Source organism: Lissotriton helveticus, chromosome 6, assembly GCF_964261635.1.
Source record: "Lissotriton helveticus chromosome 6, aLisHel1.1, whole genome shotgun sequence".
In the NCBI taxonomy this organism is placed as follows: Eukaryota; Metazoa; Chordata; class Amphibia; order Caudata; family Salamandridae; genus Lissotriton; species Lissotriton helveticus.
The window spans coordinates 101,344,423-101,364,879 of NC_136067.1; the positions used below are offsets into that span (position 1 = coordinate 101,344,423).

The window sequence follows — 20,457 nt, forward strand, 5'->3', positions numbered from 1 at the left end:
CATGTGGGCTGCTGAATTTATATCTATGCATAGAATAAATAGTAGTCCCCTTGTGGAGAAGCGTGGCTCAGTGGTTAGAGGCGGCAGACCCGGAAGCTGGGATCGGCCGTGGACCAGGGTTCGATTCGCCGCCTCGGTGGGTCTCGGGCTCAAAATTTCCACGGACTCGACAATTCTCGCTCCGGTGCCTACTCGACTCACGGGGTCACACTCTGCGACTCTGGGCAATAGCTTGGTTAATCTCCACTACGGCCCCTCGCGGCGGGATGCCTGGCTTTCACCTTGTGAATACCCTGCCGGGGTATCTCACAGGGGAATACCAGGACGGGTTCCCTAAGCAAGCGCCTTGAGACCCCTGGGTGATTCGTGCGCTATATAAATCGAAATACATTTACATTTACATTTACCCTCCTTAGCGGCGGTTGCCTGTGCCAGCTGCAGCAGTTTGAAAAGAGTTCTGAGAACAGCCTGACCTACAGCAGCTTGCTGTTTGGAGTGTACATCCACGCAGTAGTGTTTGGTGAATGTGTGTATGGTGGTCCATGTGGCTGCTCTCCATATATCCTCTAGAGGAATGTTACCTAGGAAAGCCATGGATGCCCCTAACTTGCGTGTGGAATGCGCTCTTGGGGGAACTGTTAATGTGCGTTTAGCCTTTTGATAACAGATCTGGATGCATTTAACAGTCCATCTGGCTATACCTGATTTTGAAATTGGGTTGCCTTTGTGCTGTGGAGATAAGGCAACTAACAGTTGCTTAGTTTTCCTGAAATCTTTAGTCCTGTCTATGTAATACAGGAGAGCCCTCTTAACATCTAGTGTGTGTAGTGCTCTGCCTGCCACTGAATCAGGATTTGGGAAGAATACTGGCAGCTCAATATTTTGGTTAATGTGGAACTGTGACACTCACTACCTTAGGCACAAATTTAGGGTTGGTACGCAGCACCACCCTATTAGCATGAATCTGAATGAAAGGCTCCTGAATAGTGAGGGCTTGCAGCTCACTAACCCGTCTTAGCGATGTGATCGCTACCAGAAAAGCCACTTTCCATGTCAGAAATTGTATCTCACAAGAGTGAAGAGGTTCAAATGGTGGACCCATGAGTCTGGTGAGAACTATGTTTAGATTCCAGATAGGCGAAGGCGGGTGTCTTGGAGGAATTACCCTTTTGAGTCCTTCCATAAAAGCTTTAATGGCAGGCCCTTTGAAAAGGGAAAGGTGCTGTCTGTTTTGAAGAGAAGCTGCCATCGCAGCTAAATGTATACTGATGGAACTATATGCCAGATTCCATCTGTATAGGTGCAATAAATAACATATGATGTTTTGCGTTGATGCATCTAGCGGATTTATGTTATTATTGGAACAATAGATGACAAAACGCTTCCATTTTGCCGCATAGCACGCTCTGGTTGTAGGCCGCCTAGCCTCCTTGAAGATGGCCATACAGTCAGGGGGCAGGTCCAGGTAGCCAAACTCTATGACCTCAGGAGCCATATTGCAAGGCTCAACTGTTGCGGATCTGGGTGCTGAATGACTCCATGGCTCTGAGTGAGGAGACTGGGTGTGAGTTTTAGTCGCTGGTGGGGCACCACTGAAAGTTCTAGGAACGTGGTGTACCATGCTTGCCCTGCCCACGTTGGAGCAACTAGGATGAGGGTCATGGAGTGCTGCCTCAGTTTGCGCGCTACCAGCGGTATGAGTGGTGCTGGTGGAAAAGCGTACGCAAATCTGTTCAACCAGTTCATCCATATCGCATTGCCCTGAGACTGCGGGTGTGGGAACCTGGCGGCGAAGGTGCGGCATTTTGCGTTTTCTTGTGTGGCAAATAGGTCTATCTCTGGATGACCCCACTGCTGGAAATACGGTTGTAGCACTGAGGGATGTATCTCCCACTCGTGCATTTGATGGCTGTGTCTGCTGAGCAGGTCCGCCATCTGGTTGTCCTTGCCTGGGAGGTGTTCCGCCATGAAGAACATGTTCCTTTGAATGGCCCACTTCCACATGCACTGTGCTAGGTGTGACAATTGTGTAGAGTGTGTCCCTCCCTGTTTCTGGATGTAATACATTGCAGTCATGTTGTCCGTCCGGATCAGCACGACTTTGTTGCACAAATGCAACTTGAACGCCTTCATTGCCATGAAGATTGCCGTCAGTTCTAGTAGGTTGATGTGCATCTTTTGCTGCTGTATTGTCCATAGTCCCTGCACCGTGTAATTGAGGACATGCGCTCCCCAGCCCTGGAGAGATGAATCCGCAGTCAGCACTATCTGTGGTACAGGCTCTTGGAACGGTCGTCCCTGCAAAGGTTTTGTGTGTTCCACCAATGCAGAGAGCGGTATGCACGACCGGTCACCAACACTAGGTCTTTCAACTGTCCCTGAGCCTGGTTCCACTGTTGCGCTAAGCACTCCTGAAGCGGACGCATGTGCAGCCTCGCGTGTGGGACTATAAAGATACAGGAGGCCATCATGCCTATTAGTTGCATGAACACTTGCGCTGGGAGTGAGTGCTGGGGCCTGAATTTTTGAATGAGCACCTGCATGCTGTTGACTCTCGCTGAGTTTGGCCGTGCCGTTGCTGTCAGAGTGTTTATTTCTGCGCCTAAGTACTGTTGGATAGGTGCAGGTCGTAGATGGAATTTTTGGTAATTTAGGGAAAATCCTAGACTGTGTAGGAGGTGAATTGTGCGGGACATGTGACTGGCACATTGCTGGGCCGACTTTGCTTGGACAAGCAAGTCGTCCAGATATGGATAGACATGGATGCGTTGTCTCCGAAGGTGTGCCGCTACTGTCGCTAAGCACTTGGTAAACACTCTGGGGGCAGTAGTGACCTCGAAAGGCAGGACCTTGAACTGGTAATGCTGATTGTTGATGGTGAACCTGAGATATTTCCTGTGACTGGGGTGAACGGTAATGTGGAAATATGCATCCTTCAGATCTAGTGTCGCTAGGAAATCTCCCTGACTGAGCAATGGTAGAACTTGCTGCAAAGGGAGCATGTGAAAGTGTTCTGACAGGATGTATGCGTTCAAGGGTCTGAGGTCTAGAAGGGCCTGAGAGACCCGTCCTTTTTTGGGATTAAGAAGTACAGTGAGTACACCCCTGTACCCTGTTGTTCTAAAGGCACGAGTTCTATGGCCCCTTTTTGCAGCATGGATATGACTTCTTGCTGCAATAAGTGCATGTGCTCTGCGGACATAGGACGGTGCCTTGGGGGTATGTTGGGTGGTGTGGAGGTTAGTTCTAGACAATATCCGTGTTGTATAAGTTGTCTCACCCACCTGTCTGTGGTAATGCCTTCCCAGACTGGCAGGAACTGCTGAAGTCTTCCCCCGACCGGTGTTATATGGTCTGGGGGCAGTGACAAGACGTCACTGTTTATTAGTGGCGGAGGATCTGGCATTGTTATTTCCTCGTCCTCTGCCTTTGGTGCTGTTCCCACAGTATCCACCTCTATTGTTTTTGTTATAGGTGGTTTGTGTGCCTCCTTTGCTGTATTGGGTTTGTTGCGACGTTTGTCCTCTAGACGCTCCCCTGTTACCGGAGCGACGAAAGGAACCGCCCCGGAACTGCTGTGACTGTAGAGCTCCCATGGATTTGGCAGTTTCAGTGTATTTTTTTTATTTTTTCTAGGGTGGTGTCTACCTCGGGACCAAATAGAAAGTCAGGGTTAACTGGCTGATTAAGCAGAGTTGTTTGGATCTCTGACTTGAAACCAGAGATGCGGAGCCAGGCATGCCTCCTGAGCATTACACTAGTGTTGATGGCCCTAGCCGCTGTGTCAGCTTCATCTAACGCACATTTAATAGATGCGTTTGAGATTAACTTCCCCTCTTGTATGAGCATTTCTGCCCCCTCCTTATAAGCATCAGGCAGGTGTTGCAGTAGCTGCTCTAACGTGTCGTAGTGAGCCCTATCATATCTTGCTAATAGGGCCTCTGTATTTGAGATTCTCCAAATATTAGCCGCTTGAGCTGCTACACGTTTGCCAGAAGCTTCCAAGATCTTGGATTCTTTGTCCGGAGGAGGAGCATCACCACTTGTTTGAGAGTTTGCTCTCTTACGAGCATTAGCCACCACCAAGGAGTCCAACGGGAGCTGGCCCCTGATATACGTAGGGTCTATAGGTGCAGGACGGTACTTCCTCTCAATCCTGGGGTTTATCACCCTTGCCTTTGTTGGCTCTTTAAAAATGTCACCAGCATGTTTGAGCACACCTTTGAGCATAGGCAATGTTTTTACAGATCTTTCTGAGGTTGAGAAGGTATCAAACAGAATCAATCAATCAATCAATCAATCAGGTCATTTATATAGCGCACTACTCACCCGTAGGGTCTCAAGGCGCTGGTATGGGGGGGGGGGGGGGGGGGGGGGTGCCGTTACTGCTCGAACAGCCAGGTCTTGAGCTTCTTCCTGAAGGAGAGGTGGTCTTGGGTCAGGCGCAGGTCGGTTGGGAGTGAGTTCCAGGTCTTGGCGGCCAGGTAGGAGAAGGACCTTCCTCCTGTTGTCGCTCTTCGGATGCGGGGGACGGCGGCGAGGGCGTGGCTGGTTGATCTGAGGAGGCGCTTGGGGGTGTAGAAGTTGATCCGGTTGTTGAGGTAGCTCGGGCCTTGGTTGTGTAGGGCTTTGTGTGCGTGGGTGAGGAGACGGAAGGTGATTCTCTTGTTGACCGGGAGCCAATGCAGATCTCTCAGGTGTCCGGAGATGTGGCTGCGTCGGGGGATGTCGAGGATGAGTCTGGCCGAGGCGTTCTGGATCCGCTGGAGTCTCTTCTGGAGCTTGGCGGTGGTTCCGGCGTAGAGGGCGTTGCCGTAGTCCAGTCGGCTGGTGACGAGGGCCTGGGTGACCGTCTTCCTTGTCTCGGTGGGGATCCACCGGAAGATCTTGCGTAGCATGCGCAGGATGTAGAAGCAAGACGAGGAGACGGCGTTTACTTGTCTGGTCATGGAGAGGGAGGAGTCCAGGATGAAGCCCAGGTTGCGTGCGTGGTCCGTCGGTTTGGGTGCGGTGCCCAGGGCGGGGGGCCACCAGGAGTCGTCCCAGGCGGAGGGCGCGGAGCCCAGGATGAGGACCTCCGTCTTGTCCGAGTTCAGTTTCAGGCGGCTGGTCGTCATCCATTCGGCTACCTCTCTCATCCCTTCGTGCAGGTTGGCTCTGGCGGTGGCGGGGTCGTTGGTCAGGGAGAGGATCAGCTGGGTGGCGTAGGAGATTATGTTGAGGTTGTGTTGGCGTGCGATGGCCGCGAGGGGGCTCATGTAGACGTTGAAGAGGGTGGGGCTCAGTGAGGATCCTTGAGGGACGCCGCAGATGACTTTGGTGGCCTCTGACTTGTACGGTGGTAGGCGGACTCTTTGGGTTCTTCCGGCGAGAAAGGAGACGATCCATTCCAGTGCCTTGTCCTGGATTCCGATGTTGCCGAGGCGCTGTATTAGAGTGCGGTGGCAGACAGTGTCGAAAGCCGTGGAGAGGTCCAGGAGGATGAGGGCCGCTGTCTCTCCGTCGTCCATCAGAGTTCGTATGTCATCGGTGGCCGCGATGAGGGCGGTCTCGGTGCTGTGGTTCGCTCGGAAGCCAGACTGTGAGGGGTCGAGGGATCCGTTCGTCTCGAGGAAGGCGGCCAGCTGTTTGTTGACGGTCTTCTCGATGACTTTGGCCGGGAACGGGAGGAGCGAGATGGGACGGTAGTTTTTGAGGTCGGTGGGGTCTGCTGTGGGTTTCTTGAGATGAGCCCCGAGTTCGGCGTGCTTCCAGCTCTCAGGGAAGGTGGCGGTGTCGAAGGAGGTGTTGATGATGTCCCGCAGGTGGGGTGCGATGACAGCGTCGGCCTTGTTGAAGACGTGGTGAGGGCAGGGGTCAGTCGGAGATCCGGAATGGATGGAGTTCATTGTGCGGATGGTGTCTTCGGTGCTGATCGGCGTCCAGGTGCGGAGGGTGGTGGTGGGTGGCGTTGTTGCGGTTGTGGCTTGCGTTGGTTGGTTGCTGAAGCTGTTGTGTATGTCCGCGATCTTGTTGTGGAAGTAGGATGCGAGGGAGTTGCAGAGGTCCTGCGACGGGGTGATGTCATTGTTTCCGGCGTTGGGGTTGGAGAGCTCTTTCACGATGTTGAAGAGTTCCTTGCTGTCGTGTGCGTTGTTGTCCAGCCGGTCCTTGTATGTATTTTTCTTGGTGGCGCGGATCAGTTGGTGGTGTTTCCGGGTGGCGAGCTTGAGGGTGGTCATGTTGTCCGTCGTTGGTTCCCTTCTCCAGACTTTCTCGAGGGCTCGACAGTTCTTCTTGGAGCTCTTGAGTTCATCGGTGAACCATGGTGTTTTTCTGCTGCAGGGTCTGCTGGGCGGGGTTCTCAGAGGGGCGAGTTCGTCCGCGCTGTTGTTGATCCACTTCGTGAGGTTGTCGGAGGCCTGGCTGGGGTTCGCTGAGCTGGCGGGGGGGTGCTGGCTCAAGGAAGCGGTGAGCTGGTCGGCTGTGATCTTGTTCCAGCTTCTTCGGGCAACCTGTTGCTGGTGTTGGTGGATCGTCGTTCTTTTGAAGCTGAAGTGGACGCAGCTGTGGTCCGTCCAGTAGAGTCCTGTTGTGTGGCTGAAGGTGACGTCTTTGCTGGATGAGAAGACGGCGTCGAGTGTGTGTCCGGCGAGGTGGGTGGGGGTGGTCACCAGTTGCTTGAGTCCGAGGTTGGCGAGGTTGTCGAGCAGGCTGATGGTGTTGCGGTCGCTGTTGAGGTCCCCCAGGAGGATGTAGTCGGCGGAGGGGAGGGCATGCGGGCTGGCGAAGTCGGCGATGTCCTCGCTGAATCGTGTGCGTGGACCCGAGGGTCGGTAGATCAGGGTGCCTCTGAGGGTGGTCTTCGGGTTGGTGTGGATCTGGAAGTGCAGGTGTTCAGCGGTGGTTAGGGTGTCGTCGGTGTTGGTCGTGATGCGGATGGTGTCTCTGTGGATGATGGCGATGCCTCCTCCCGTCTGGTTGGCGGTGCGGTCCCTCCGGATGATCTTGTAGCCCTCCGGGATGGCGATGGCGATGTCTGGGGCTGAGGAGGCGTTCATCCAGGTCTCGGTGAGGAAGGCCACGTCAGGGGCGGTGGTGTCGAGGAGGTTCCAGAGTTCTACGGCGTGTCTGTGGACGGAGCGGGTGTTGAGCAGGATGCACTTGAGGTGGTTGCTGCTGGTGTTCGGCTTGGCGGGTGCAGGGAAGGTCCGGATGCAGGTGAACTTGCAGGCGTGGCAGCTGAAGGGTCCGTGGGTGTGCTTCGGGGCGGCTCGATGACATCCTGGGATGCGGCCGGTGTCGAGTGCGGTGAGATCGGCGGCGGTGTAGGTTCGTCGGGTCGGCTTCCGTCGGTGGGGACCAGGGGTCCTGGCGTTGGTCGCGATCCGGTCGCGGACGGGCGCAGACGGGCTTACCTTTGGCGCGCCTTCGGCGCACAATCGGCGCGCCCGCTGCGCGTGACCGCTGCGCGTCCGCACGGTCGCCATTTAAGGCGAAGTGCGTGGGTGGGCGGAGCAGCTGGGAGGCGGGAGCGGGGAGGGTACAGAAGAGAAAAGGGGCGTGGGAAAGCGGTGGTGGCGGGAAGGGAGAGCGGAGGGCGGCGAGGTAGGCGGACAACCAGGAAGGAAAACGTAAACACAGGCACAACAAAATCACTAAAAACAGGCACAAATGGCGGCAAAACAAGGCAAAAGACAACACCTAGCAGCAGTAACAGGAGAGCCGGCAGGCGATCGCGGAGCACGCCGGAGGGGGCGTGGTCAGCGGCAGCGAGGCAGAGGTGGCAGGGCAAGGGGCACACGCAGCAGCTGGTGGCCGTGCGGCGCGGGGGTGTCCCACAAGTGGGTCACACTCACCTGCGTCGCACGGTCGCCATTTAAGGCCAAGTGCGCGGGTGGGCGGAGCAGCTGGGAGGCGGGAGCGGGGAGGGTACAGAAGAGAAAAGGGGCGTGGGAAAGCGGTGGTGGCGGGAAGGGAGAGCGGAGGGCGGCGAGGTAGGCGGACAACCAGGAAGGAAAACGTAAACACAGGCACAACAAAATCACTAAAAACAGGCACAAATGGCGGCAAAAACAAGGCAAAAGACAACACCTAGCAGCAGTAACAGGAGAGCCGGCAGGCGATCGCGGAGCACGCCGGAGGGGGCGTGGTCAGCGGCAGCGAGGCAGAGGTGGCAGGGCAAGGGGCACACGCAGCAGCTGGTGGCCGTGCGGCGCGGGGGTGTCCCACAAGTGGGTCACACTCACCTGCGTCGCACGGTCGCCATTTAAGGCCAAGTGCGCGGGTGGGCGGAGCAGCTGGGAGGCGGGAGCGGGGAGGGTACAGAAGAGAAAAGGGGCGTGGGAAAGCGGTGGTGGCGGGAAGGGAGAGCGGAGGGCGGCGAGGTAGGCGGACAACCAGGAAGGAAAACGTAAACACAGGCACAACAAAATCACTAAAAACAGGCACAAATGGCGGCAAAAACAAGGCAAAAGACAACACCTAGCAGCAGTAACAGGAGAGCCGGCAGGCGATCGCGGAGCACGCCGGAGGGGGCGTGGTCAGCGGCAGCGAGGCAGAGGTGGCAGGGCAAGGGGCACACGCAGCAGCTGGTGGCCGTGCGGCGCGGGGGTGTCCCTGGGTCAGCGTGCATGTCCACATCATGGTTAAGGGCTGCCCTCTCAATCAATGAGTTAAACGCAGCAGTATCCTCAGTAGGCGATGTTTTGACCGCATAGGACTGAGTGTCAGGGGTGGTGTGTGGTTCATCAGGGTCAACAGGGTCAGTCCATGGTTGGGACGACTCCTGGCTTGTGTCAATGGGATAATTAAACTGGCCCTCATTGTACTCTACCTCCACATCTTCAGTGGCAGGTGTGGGAGAATAGGTATAGTCTTGTCCATAGGATTGTATGGGTTCAAAAAGAGTAGGTGAGGTGGCAGAGTCTCTTTCTCTTGAGTGGTATCTTGTAGGACTCCATAGGATTTTCAGGGATGATTTTCCTTTTATAAATGGTGAGTCGTCCTGAATCGAAGTCGATGAATAGTTTCGACTGGTTATCATAGGACGGTGCCTGGAACAGAACGTCCTCCTGCATGGGCTGAGCATTTGCGGCTACCGATGACGACTTGGATGCGTCGGTGCCCTTTGGGAGCTGGACCGTCTTAGGTCGTGCTGTTGGGGGCAGTCCGTATTTTATTGGCGCCATAGGCGACGGACTGACCTGCTTCGAGGTAGGCGTCGTTTTCGATCCGACCGACTTCGACTGTTCAGCCTGTTGCTTGTGGCTATGCGTCGACTTGAGCTATTGGTGCGCAGCAGGTACGCCCTTTTGCTTCGACTCGCTCTGATCTTGTGGGCCTAGTTTCGTTTTTGACTCGAAGGCCTTCACCATTAGTGGCTTTAGAGGCTTCAGATCGAGGCTTTTTTGGCTCTCGCGTCCTTTGGAAGAGTCGCCATCTTTGGACCCTGACGTCGACGTGAGCGTGGCGTGCTTAACAGTAGACACGGGCTTCGGCGCCCCGATCTTCGGGTCGACACACCCTTGCGACCCCGAGGGGTCGAACACACGTTTTGACTTGGAATGTTCCGAAGTCGTCGAGCCGATGACTGTTTTTACCAGTTTCGGTTTCGATTTAGTGTCTTTAGGTTTTGGTTTCGATTTTTCCACTAATTGTGGCCGATCGACCGATGGCTCTTTGGAAATGTTCTTAGCCTGGCCTGGAAGCGGGGCTACAGAACGTGTATGAATATCTTGGCTAAGGCCTTCCGGCGATGCCTCGACCTGAGCCGTGGAAGTGTGTTCACTGGGCCCCGCTACTGCGGTTGGGCCCTGCTCATCGCCTGAGTCGTCATCGACGGCTCCGATGGGTTGTGCGTCGTCTCCTACCTCGACGATGTTTTCATCAATGACCTAGAATTCTTCTTCGTCCTCATCGTAGTTGGATTCTCGCCCTGACGCGGGATCCGACTGTCGATCAGGATCCTCCTCTTCTACACGCTCGTCGTCAGCTCCGAAGAGGTTTTCTGGATCGGGCGCTGACTCACGCGCCGACTGTCGTGCAGCGCGTCGAAGGCGAAGAGTTTTCTTCGATCTGAATCGAGAACAGGCCATACAGCTGGCCTCGTCGTGGTCCGGTGAGATACATTTATGCACATCGATGTGAGGGTTTTTTGAGTTGCAAACGGGGCATAGTTTGAACGGGCTCCGTTCCATCGTCGATGGGGCCTTTGGTGTCGAAAGGCAAGCGGCCTTCGACGTCCGTCTCGAAGAACTGGAACAAATACAAGGCACCGAACGAAAGACAATACCGAAGCCCCGAAGGCCTTTTGGCCCTGTGAAAAGTTTTTATATATAATCCGAACGGGAGTTAAGAAAGTACATCCGAACCCAATGGCGGAAAAAACAATCTGAGGATGCCCATGCGCACTGTAGTCCAGGGGAGGAGCCACCTATCTCGTGATAGTTCGAAGACTCTTCCAGGACAACAATGTGCAATCATCCGGACCCAACACTAGGCGGCGATCTATGCATAGATATAAATTCAGCAGCCCACATGCCTCGAACATATCGTTACCAAAGGTAAGTAACTTTCATCTGAAAGAAACACGTAGTGATAGATTCCATACCTTAGAAAAGATACCTCAGCAATACCAACCCCGGTGGTGGGTCTGCGAACCAAGATTACACCAGGAAGTCCCGGAGAACAGAACGGCCAAAGAAGCGGTCTCTCCGGACTTGGCTGTCTGTCCAGGCAATAGTGCTTAGGAAAAGTGTGTAACAAGGCCCACGTAGCTACCTGACAGATGTCTTGTAGAGGGGACACGACGTCCCAATGCCCTAATGGCAGCCGTCGCCCTGCTGGAATGGGCGCATAGCCCCACCAGAGGCTCCTTCGCCAGAGAATAACTGGCTTTAATACACATGACGACCCATCAGGCGATAGTCCGCTTGTGTACGGCCTGACCTTTCTCGCCTACGTAGCCAACAAAGAGCTGGTCATCCACCCTTAACTGTTGTGTGCGATTCAGATAAAATGAGAGCGCACGTTTTGGGTCCAGACGGTGGAGCCTCTCTTCCTCTCTGGAAGGAGGCGGAAAGAAGGTGGGCAAAGTGATGGTCTGCCCGATGTGAACGGCAGTGACAACCTTTGGCAGAAAGGATGGACTTGTTCTGTGCACAACCTTTTACGGATGGACAGACCGAAAAGGAAGTTTACAAGAAAGAGCCTGGAGCTCACTCACTCTCCTGGCAACCAGGAAAGCAGTCTTCAAAGTTAACAGACGAAGAGGACAGTTGTGAAGAGTCTCAAAGGGAGTGCCATCAAGTATGTAAGAACCAGGTTCAAGTCCCACTGTGGCATTATGAAGGGAATAGGAGGGAAAAGATGAGTAATGCCTTTGAGGAATCTATTTACAACAGGGGGCTTAAAAAGAGAGGTGTAGTGAAGTGGGTTTCTGTTTTAGTAACCCCTCCCCTTTTTGACTGATACCGGATGCACTTTTCCTTGGTGTGCCCTGGGTCCCTGTCAATCAGTTACCCAGGGCCTGTGTTCCTTCCCTAAAAACTGTACTAAAGCCTAAACCCAATTGGCATCTCTGGCCATATGTCAGCCCCTGATAAATGGTACCCTAGGTACCCAGGGCATTGTGATCAGAGAAGACCCCTGAGGGCTGCAGCACTTATTGTGCCACCCTTAGGGGCCCTGTACCTTGACACACACACACACACACTGCCTTTGCAGGGTGTGTGTCCTGGTGCATAACTAAACAAAGAGTCGACATGGCACACATCCCTGTGTGCCAATGCCCACAAACCCACTGCCCTGGCATACATCAGCCACCCCTCTAGCTGGATGCCCTATGCCCCTACAGTACCCAGTGTCATTCCTGGGCACTGTAAGTGCAGTGATGCCATTAAGAGTATATGGTGCTGGGAGGTTGTCATTACGAACTCCACAGCACTATAATGGCTACACTGAAGACTGACCAGTTTGGTATCAAACTTCTCAGCACATTAAACCAACACTGATGCCAGTGTGGGATTTAATGTAAAATGCACTACAGAGGGCATCTAAGAGATGCCCCCTGAAACCTAACCTACAACCCACGTCTTGTCTGAGAGGCTGCCTAGGCTGCCACACAGCAGACATGTTGCTGGACCCCTGGGTGGAGAGCCCCTGCTCTCCTGGGCCTGCAACAATGCACATCCTGGGACGAGGTCCCAAGCCACCTCCCAGAGGATGGACAGGGGAAGCGTCAAAGGCATTCCGCCTTCGTGAGCTTCACCAGACCACTTGCTGTACTCAGCAACTGGCCCCCACCGGTTCTGACCCCCACTCTGGCGGGAAGAACGGCGGGAAACCCTAAGTGAGGACAGGGGGTGTGCCAGCCTATGCCAGCTCCACCCCTCAGGTGGGAGAGGCGAGGTGAAACACAACTCCGGGCTAAGGCCATCTTGAGGATGGGGAGCCCTACCCAATCAGAGATAGGCTCCTGCCCCCTCCCACAGGAGAGGAGCAGGCTAGAGGGTGTACTCACCCCAGACCAGGGACCCATTGGTCCCTGCCCTTGCCTTACCTGTAATGCCCCTAAATTTAGTATTTAGGGGCACCCTGAACCTTCCTTCCTCAGATCCCGATTGCAAAAAGAAGAACAAGAAACAAGAAGACCTGCTGTGCAGCAGCTAACAAGAAGACGACACCCACAGACTTGGCCCCAGAATCCTACAGGCCTGTTGATTCTTGAACCTGCTCCTGCGAAACTCCGGCGTCTCCTGCGGACAGCAACCTCGAAAACCCCGGATGACCTGCCTGTCTTGAACCTTTCAAAAGGGTGGGACTCCCACAGCAATACCCCTGGTGCCAGCCAGGAACCGTGAATCCAGCCCACTCTGCACCCGCCGAGCCCAGCCTGTGCCAGAGTGATCCAAGACCACGAGGTCGTGCCCCCGGAGACAGTGACCCGGAGTCCAGAGCCCAAAGACCCTCCTCGACGAACCAGACCACGCCTGCAGCCTCAAAACCAGGGACCCCTCCAACCGCGACCAGCTGAGGGTGCGATTTCCTAACAAAAAGACACCCCTGCACCCGGCGCCCTGTGCCTTCCTTTAGGGTACCTGTGAGAAGTTGGCCTGATATATAATGTTCACTATTCTAGTGAGCACTCTGTATCAGTCCAAACAACCCTTATTGATGATTGGTTGTAAGTCAACCTTATAGACCAGCTATCCTAGTAGCATGGATAGGAGCAGTCTAAGGCTAAGACTCTAGAGGGCGTGTTAAGCCAGCTGTTTTACCATCACATTACCCCTTGAACACCAAGTGAAAGGACACCACACAAGTTGTTATCAAAAATAAAGTGTATTTATTTATAACAGGACTACCCTGGCTCTTTATGAGACAGGGAGCTAAGCACACAACAAAACTCTTAAAGAATTACTGAAAGTCGCACAATTTACACAAATGCCCGAGGGGCACGAACAACCATATACACAAGAAGTGGAATGCGAAGTTACTAGCAGGTAAGTAATACTTTTCTAGACTGTAGAAACGCTAGGCCTACAATGCTGAACCCTTAGATTAGAAGCAGGAGGCCTAGGGACGCCGTGTGCAGAGTGGGAACTCTCACGCGTAATGCAGGAACAAGTCTATGGATACTAGCACTTTGCAAAGTTACTGTTCTCGGGCGAACCAGACTAGGTGGGTCGAAAACAAGGGTGGATCCGAACACTTAGGGTGTTGGACTATGCTGGAGCACCGGAGTACTCAGTTTACCTAGCCCAGGGGCTGCGGCTGCATAGGGTTCAAGTTGCGTCGGAAACCCTCGTTGAAGATCCAGGAGCCTGAAGAAAGAAGTTGCTGGCAGGCGGCCAGTGAAGGAGTTTGTGGTGATCCAAGCCTCGATCAGGGAAGAAGAAACCTGTAAGCAGAGGGGACCAAGTTCTGAATCACTAGCCAGTGATTTAGGTGGGCACCAGGATGGCACCGGACGAAGTCACCTCAGCCAGGTGAGTGGGCGCTGCTGGGCTCTGCAGTCTCTCGGACCAGGAGGCGTTGCCGGCGACCAGGATGGAGGTGCGAGCTGTCCCACGAAGGTACTTGCTGTCGACGTCGCTGGACCCAGGATTGGGCAACAAGTCTTGGCAAATGCAAGGCCCACGCGGTGGACCTAAAATGGCGTCTTGAGTGGACCAGGAGGGTCCAGGGTGCTTCCCTGAAGGAGGGAAGCAAGGGCCAGTCTGGAGCAACCAGACCAGCGGTGTTTGTCGTTAGAGTTCGTCGTCAGAGGGTCACTAGCCAACGGGCAAGTGACCTGGACAACGCGGTGAGCAGCAAAAAGCAGAAGGGCCCCACACAGATCTCGTGGATGCAGGGGAGCTGAACTTCGGTGCTGGAGCTGCTCAGGGTCGGGGCTTCTCTTACCCCAAAGCACTCAGTCGAGGGTCACTCGGTGGTCGTGCTGGACAAGCGTCGTGCAGTTCTGAAGATGGCCAGTCCCTTGAGGTCTCGTCGCACCCACGGATCACAGCTGGGCTGATGATGTAGGTTGAGGTCAGAGGTGCCAGGGAAGCCGGTTCTCGTCGTGCTGGAGCAGTCTTGATCCGGAGGAGAGACTGGCAACAAACCGCGATGCTTGGTTGGTGCCTGCTGCTGCAGGGTGACTACTCCTTAGTCACAAGGGAGAAATCTTAGGAAGAAGTCTTGAGTTCCTTTCGTGGAAAGTAGTTTCAGGATTCAAAGATGATCTAATTTGGAAGGGGGCCAGTTCCTCCCTTTATCCTGCAAAAAGGGGCTGGCACGCGACTAAGTCCTGCCCTATGGGTGGGACTAGGAGGGGGGTGGTTACACCCCTCTCCTTTGGCGGGCTTTCCCCAGATCAGGGGCTGGAGTGCCCCTGGAACTGGTTCCAGCCGGCCTATGCACAGTGAGCACCGGGGTGCCACTTGCAGTCACCTTCCTCTAAAGCCCTGCCTACCTAGGATACACAAAATCCTGTCTGGGACGGTGCTGGCACCGCCCCTGGCAGGAAACCCTTTGTCCTTGCCTCCTGGTCTGGGAGGACTCCCAGCAGCAGGAGGGCAGACTTGTGTCTCGGTGGCAGCATCCATTTTGTGGAGCTAAGGCTCTGTCTGACTTTAACCGGGGTTACAGGTTACATACATGTCGTGTCCCTCTAGAAGGGTGGGATGCTAACCCCGTCGCCAGAATTGGCGAGGGGTTAGTATTCCAATTCGTATGACACCTTACTCGACATGTTTTGATAAAGCGATACCAGAGTTGGCATTTAACCGCGAGGATTATAATGCACTTAAGAGTATATGGTATGCGTTATCATGGAACAGCTATTAGGACTTGGTTCCGCAAGCTGCAAACGGGCTCAGCTCATGCCAGAGCACCATTTCACATTATTCCAAGCACTCTGCCTTCAGGATTGTTAAGGCCTGCCATAGGAGTGACTGATAGGAATATATGTGTCCATTTTAGGGTTAGATATAGGAATACTATATCTAAAGCAAAGGGTGATTACACCACCTTGCCCCAGCTGTCGTGCAGCCAGTTGTGTCAGATTTGGATGGCCAGCCAGGGGTGGCATAATACATGCTGCAGCCCCTGGTAGGCCCTGGGCACACCTATGCCCTGGGTACCTAAGGTACACTGTACAGGGACTGATAAGGTGACTCAGTATCCAATTAGATATGTACCTAAGGTACATGGAATCCATTTTACAGAGAGAGCAGTAGGCCTGGGGTCCTGAATAGCAGGGCCCCAGGTCAACTAAGTCAGAAAACCAGCAAAACACCAGGCAAAAAGTTGGGGGCAACCATAGTCAGGGATCTACCTTCCTACAGTACCTACCTCTTCTCCAAGATCCCAACTTACCTCTCGAAGTGGTGGTCGCACCTGAAGTGTGGAGTTTTGAAACTTTAAAATATTCATCTAAAATCACCTGAATAACGAATTCTGAATTACTCATCTGTGATCAGGAGAGAAGCCAGCACTGTACCTTTTAGCCCAGTACTGAACCAAAAAAGTAATTCTAACTGTACTTACCAGTAATTTAATTTCCTCTCATAGGATAAGACTGCTTGGTTTTCACTGAAAAGTTTCTGAGTGTCAACTTTGAAAATACAATTATATTCCTGAAAAATCACTACTGTAGCCAAAACGCTTTTACTTAACTATTTTCAGCTCATGTCCCGGGACTGAATCTAGGATCCAGTCCTGTTGCTCGAAAAAGTAATCCATAAAGTAATCAATTGCATTTACCTAGATAAACCCATTGAGCTCAATGTTAAATTGTGTTTGAAATGGTGTTGCCTACTGCAACCACTGTAGCTATTGTACTTACAAAGTCAATTGCCTATTTACAAAGTAATTACCTAAAGTCACTCATATTGGGAAAAGTATATTTTGATACCTATCAACACAGATGGTGGGTTTGCTCAGTTTGACCTGCACATCTATTGGCTATCTAAGTCTATGAGAAAATCCTTTACTCCCAATTCACTTGGCGAGAGGTGCTCTTAAAAAAGTGTTAACACTCACCAGGGTGTCAATCAGTCTATGGATCTGAAAGATCCTGACCCAATATTATATCCACTACACCCGAGCACACCCAATCATTATTTCTATACTCCAATAAATGTATATGTTCAATGGAAATGTAACAAAAAGAGTCTTTTCATGGTGTGGTCCGATTTTCCAGAGTTCGACTTCAAAGAAGTATTTCCAATCACAATCTTCAATCAGATCTTGTATGCTTTATTTCAAATCAAGTATAAGTTGACACAACAGCAGCCAACGCGCGTTTCGCCCGCAGGGCTTCCTCAAGGCTCAAATCACGAACAATCATTCGGGACAATGTTTTTTCGAATTGTAACTGCCAAGATATGATTCAGTAATTCATTAGCACCTTCGTTTTCTCAATCATTCTTTTTCCCATATATATGCGGAGATATAAAAAGATAATCCAGGCAGTTTCAAACGCCCTTAGTCCGTCTCAGTAGCTCAAATAGCCCAGCGGATCTTGATAAATCCAGGATCCTGAAAGTAACAGAAGTCCTCTTGGGCACGTTTCCTCTATCACGATCTTGTTTCAAACCTGTTGGTTCTAAAATATAAACAACTATATCTTTTGATATAAAACAATTGGCCTAGAGTTCAGTTATTGAGTGTGTGAGACCATTTGCTGACTGAGCGTGCACAACAAATGCTTTACAATGTCCTCTGATACTGCCCTACTGCTCGACCAAGCTACCACTTTACAGAGTAAGGTTATATCGAACTTTAACCTCTGGAGACTGGGGACTCTATACACACACTGTACCTGACTTTGGTCCAGTGTATATAGAGCCATTTAAGGTATTTAAAAAACTTTATTCGGTTATTACAACCATCAAAGTTTCAACCAAAAGCCCAAACATTAAAATAACAATAAAACAATAAAAATACACATATATATACACAATAGTAGCAGCAATATAGAGCCACTTTCTTACAAGAGGGCTGATCCGGAAGCCTAAGAAAGGCTGAAATAGAAAGGTAGCCCTTGATAGTGCTAACAATCAAAAGTGGAAAGGATCACTAGTCCTACAGAACCCAAGTGTGCAGGATGTACAGGGTGTCTCCCAAATATTAACCCTCATGCACGTGTCTTTTCGTTGTTCTATTGTGCTGATATCGTGGTGGTATATACTGGGTACCCGCTTTTTAAAGTACACGTAAGTGCATAATCATTGGGTTATTTTTTGTAAAATGCACCCTCCACCAGGAGGTTCTTTCTTGGGTTGTGACAGTAGTGATCGTGGAAGTGATTGGTGAGTGGGAAAGGTGAGGTATATAGCTAAAATACCCGTACAGCCAGATTGTTTTTTTAATTGGTCTGGATTCGGCTAGCTTCCATGAGCGCGTTTATTGGATTGATTTTTAGAAAGTCCAAACACATTTATTCAGTGCAAAATGTGGGGGGAGAGGTCCACATGTTTCTGCCCTAGTAGCCGTGAGGCGGTCTGTGGGCATTCATCAGGACCGGTGAGTGAAAGTGTGTGAAGGAAAGGAATATTATTAACCTGTTCCTTGGTGCGAGGTCACTTGGTACCTGTAAAGATAAAAATACGCACAAAACTGACATATAAACAAGGGGGGAGGGGGAACACGAATGGGAAACAAATATGTACAATTGTACTAAGCCAGAAATATTTTTTCTGGTAAAACAACTAAAAAATGACAATACTTTCTTATATACACTGTTGCTAAGGCTACGCACCTTTCATCCTCATGCCTCCACATTCTCGGGTGAGTCAAAATGGACTAGTCAAAGTGTGTACTTAATACACTACCATGTGGTGTCTCTCTCTCAATGTGCCAGGCGTATCTCGCACTTTATAAGTGGATATGAGATTGTTTGTCTATATAATGGTATTGAAACATAGACATGCAAGGTGAGCAAGCATGGTGTCATCTCTCATGTTTAATTCATTGATAATATTAGTGGTTCTATATTCTCACTTCGAGGATAGGGCGAAATGACTATACGTGTTTTAATATAAACATGCAGTGTGAGCATGCGTGAGGCCACCTCTCCTATAGCCTATATAGATTAAGCTATGGTCCGGTTGTCCTATATGGAATAATGATGGCCACTTATATTACAATAGGGGGGATGTTGGCCCGGGGGGATTGGGGGGGGGGGGGGGGCGTGGGGGGCGGGGATTGTTGGGGAGGCGGATTAACTGGCGCTCGTAGTGTTAACAGCTTTGCCTTAGGTGTTCGAGCTAAAGAGGCTCGCTTCGTATAGGAACATACCTCATGTTAAATAGCGCATTGCGGCATCAGTTGGGAGGCGCTGGGGTGCGGATGGCTGTTGGAAAATAGGCAGGTTTAAATACCAGGTCAAAAAAATACTTGCTGTTTGCCGGTTTCGAATTCGGCGTGATTCCATACCAATTTGCCTCGCTACTGTAGCTAACAGCTTGTGCTGTCGCTGCCTTCAGCCAACCGGAAGTCATTCAATTTGGCTTCCGGGTGCTTTTTTTAAGAGGATCTTGTGCCGTGTATTCAATAGAGTCGAAGACAGACTATGTTATAGTAGTTTTTTTGGTGTATGAAAACAGACTTGGCGTAGTTTTTCGGAGTGCAATTGTTTATGTTTAACCAAGTGATTTGTCAATTGTGAATTGTCCCGTAAAAATGGATATGGGCATGGTGAGCACCACTGAAATTGTTGTGCAGTGCACTCCGAGATCTGGACATAGTCGGACAGGTTCCTCTGATGCTGCGCCCATTGGAACTTCAGGTCCCACTGCAGAGCCCACATATGCCACATGGCATGAGACATCAGCAGGATGCAGGAGGCCATGAGGCCCAGCAGCCTCAGGGTCCTTCTGACCAAAAGCCAGGACAAGGGCTGAAAGATCGGAATCATAGCCCGAATGTCCCGAAATCGCTGTTCGGGTGGATAGACCCGAAACTGCGCGTGTCCAGAACCGCTTCGAAAAAGAGGAGCTTCTGAGAGGGAATTAGATGCGACTTCCGCATATTGATGAAGAAGCCCAGCAAATGCAGGTGGTCGGCCGTAGTCTGGAGGTGGGAGACGACTGTCCGGGGCGAGCCTGCCTTCAACAGCCAGTCGTCGAGATAGGGGGAAGACGGGAAACCCCTGATCTGCGCAGATGAGCTACAACCACCGCCATCACTTTCGTGAACACCCGAGGGGCGCTGTACGGCCAAAGGGGAGCACAATAAACTGAAAGTGCTCGTGACCTACCGTAAACTGCTGGTAAAGCAGGTGGGCCAGTAGGACGGGAATGTGGAAATGTGTCCTGCAGGTAGAACGCTACCATCCAGTCTCCAGGGTCGAGGGCAGACAAGACCCGAGCCAGAGTTAACATCTTGAACTTCTCCTTCCGGAGGAAGCTATTGATATCTCTGAGGTCCAAGATAGGACGCAGGTCCTTGTTCTTCTTGGGCAGTAGTGGGAGTAACAACCACGTCCTACTTCTGGCGCAGGTACACGCTCGATGGCCCCCTTGGCCAAGAGGGCCGCGACTTTCTGTTGAAGTGATCCCCCGACATGCGGTGGTACTGGGGTGGCTTGGCTGGAGGGGTAGTCTTGAAGGGGAGGTAGTAGTCCCTTCAAACTATCTGTAAATCCACCTATCCGAAGTGATGGTGCACCAGTGGGGGAGGTGATGGCGAATCCTGCCACCCACTGGCGACTAGGAAGGTTTGAAGGCAGTGGTGGCCGGGTTGAAGGTGGACTGACCCGCCCGCTGGCCCCCTGACCAGACTTGAAAGGGCCCACGTCCGCGATGAGACTGTTGCTGCGCAATCCTGTGGCTCTGAAGCAAAAGTGTTGGGGCGCCCCTTCCGTGGCCACAAAAGGAGCGAAAAGCAGGAGGCGGAGGAGGGCGTGTTGCGGAAAGACCCAAAGACTTGGCCATAGCCCGCGAGTCCTTAAAACGCACTATCTGCTTTGTTGCCAAAAAAGCGAAT

The 20,457-nt window shown here is 52.1% G+C and overlaps 1 protein-coding gene across 5 annotated transcripts in view; it reads right to left on the reverse strand.

Moving 5' to 3' along the window:
• LOC144762286 (uncharacterized) overlaps nt 1-20,457 on the reverse strand; it is a 729,681-nt gene that overhangs the window by 15,879 nt on the left and 693,345 nt on the right. The window lies entirely within an intron of this gene.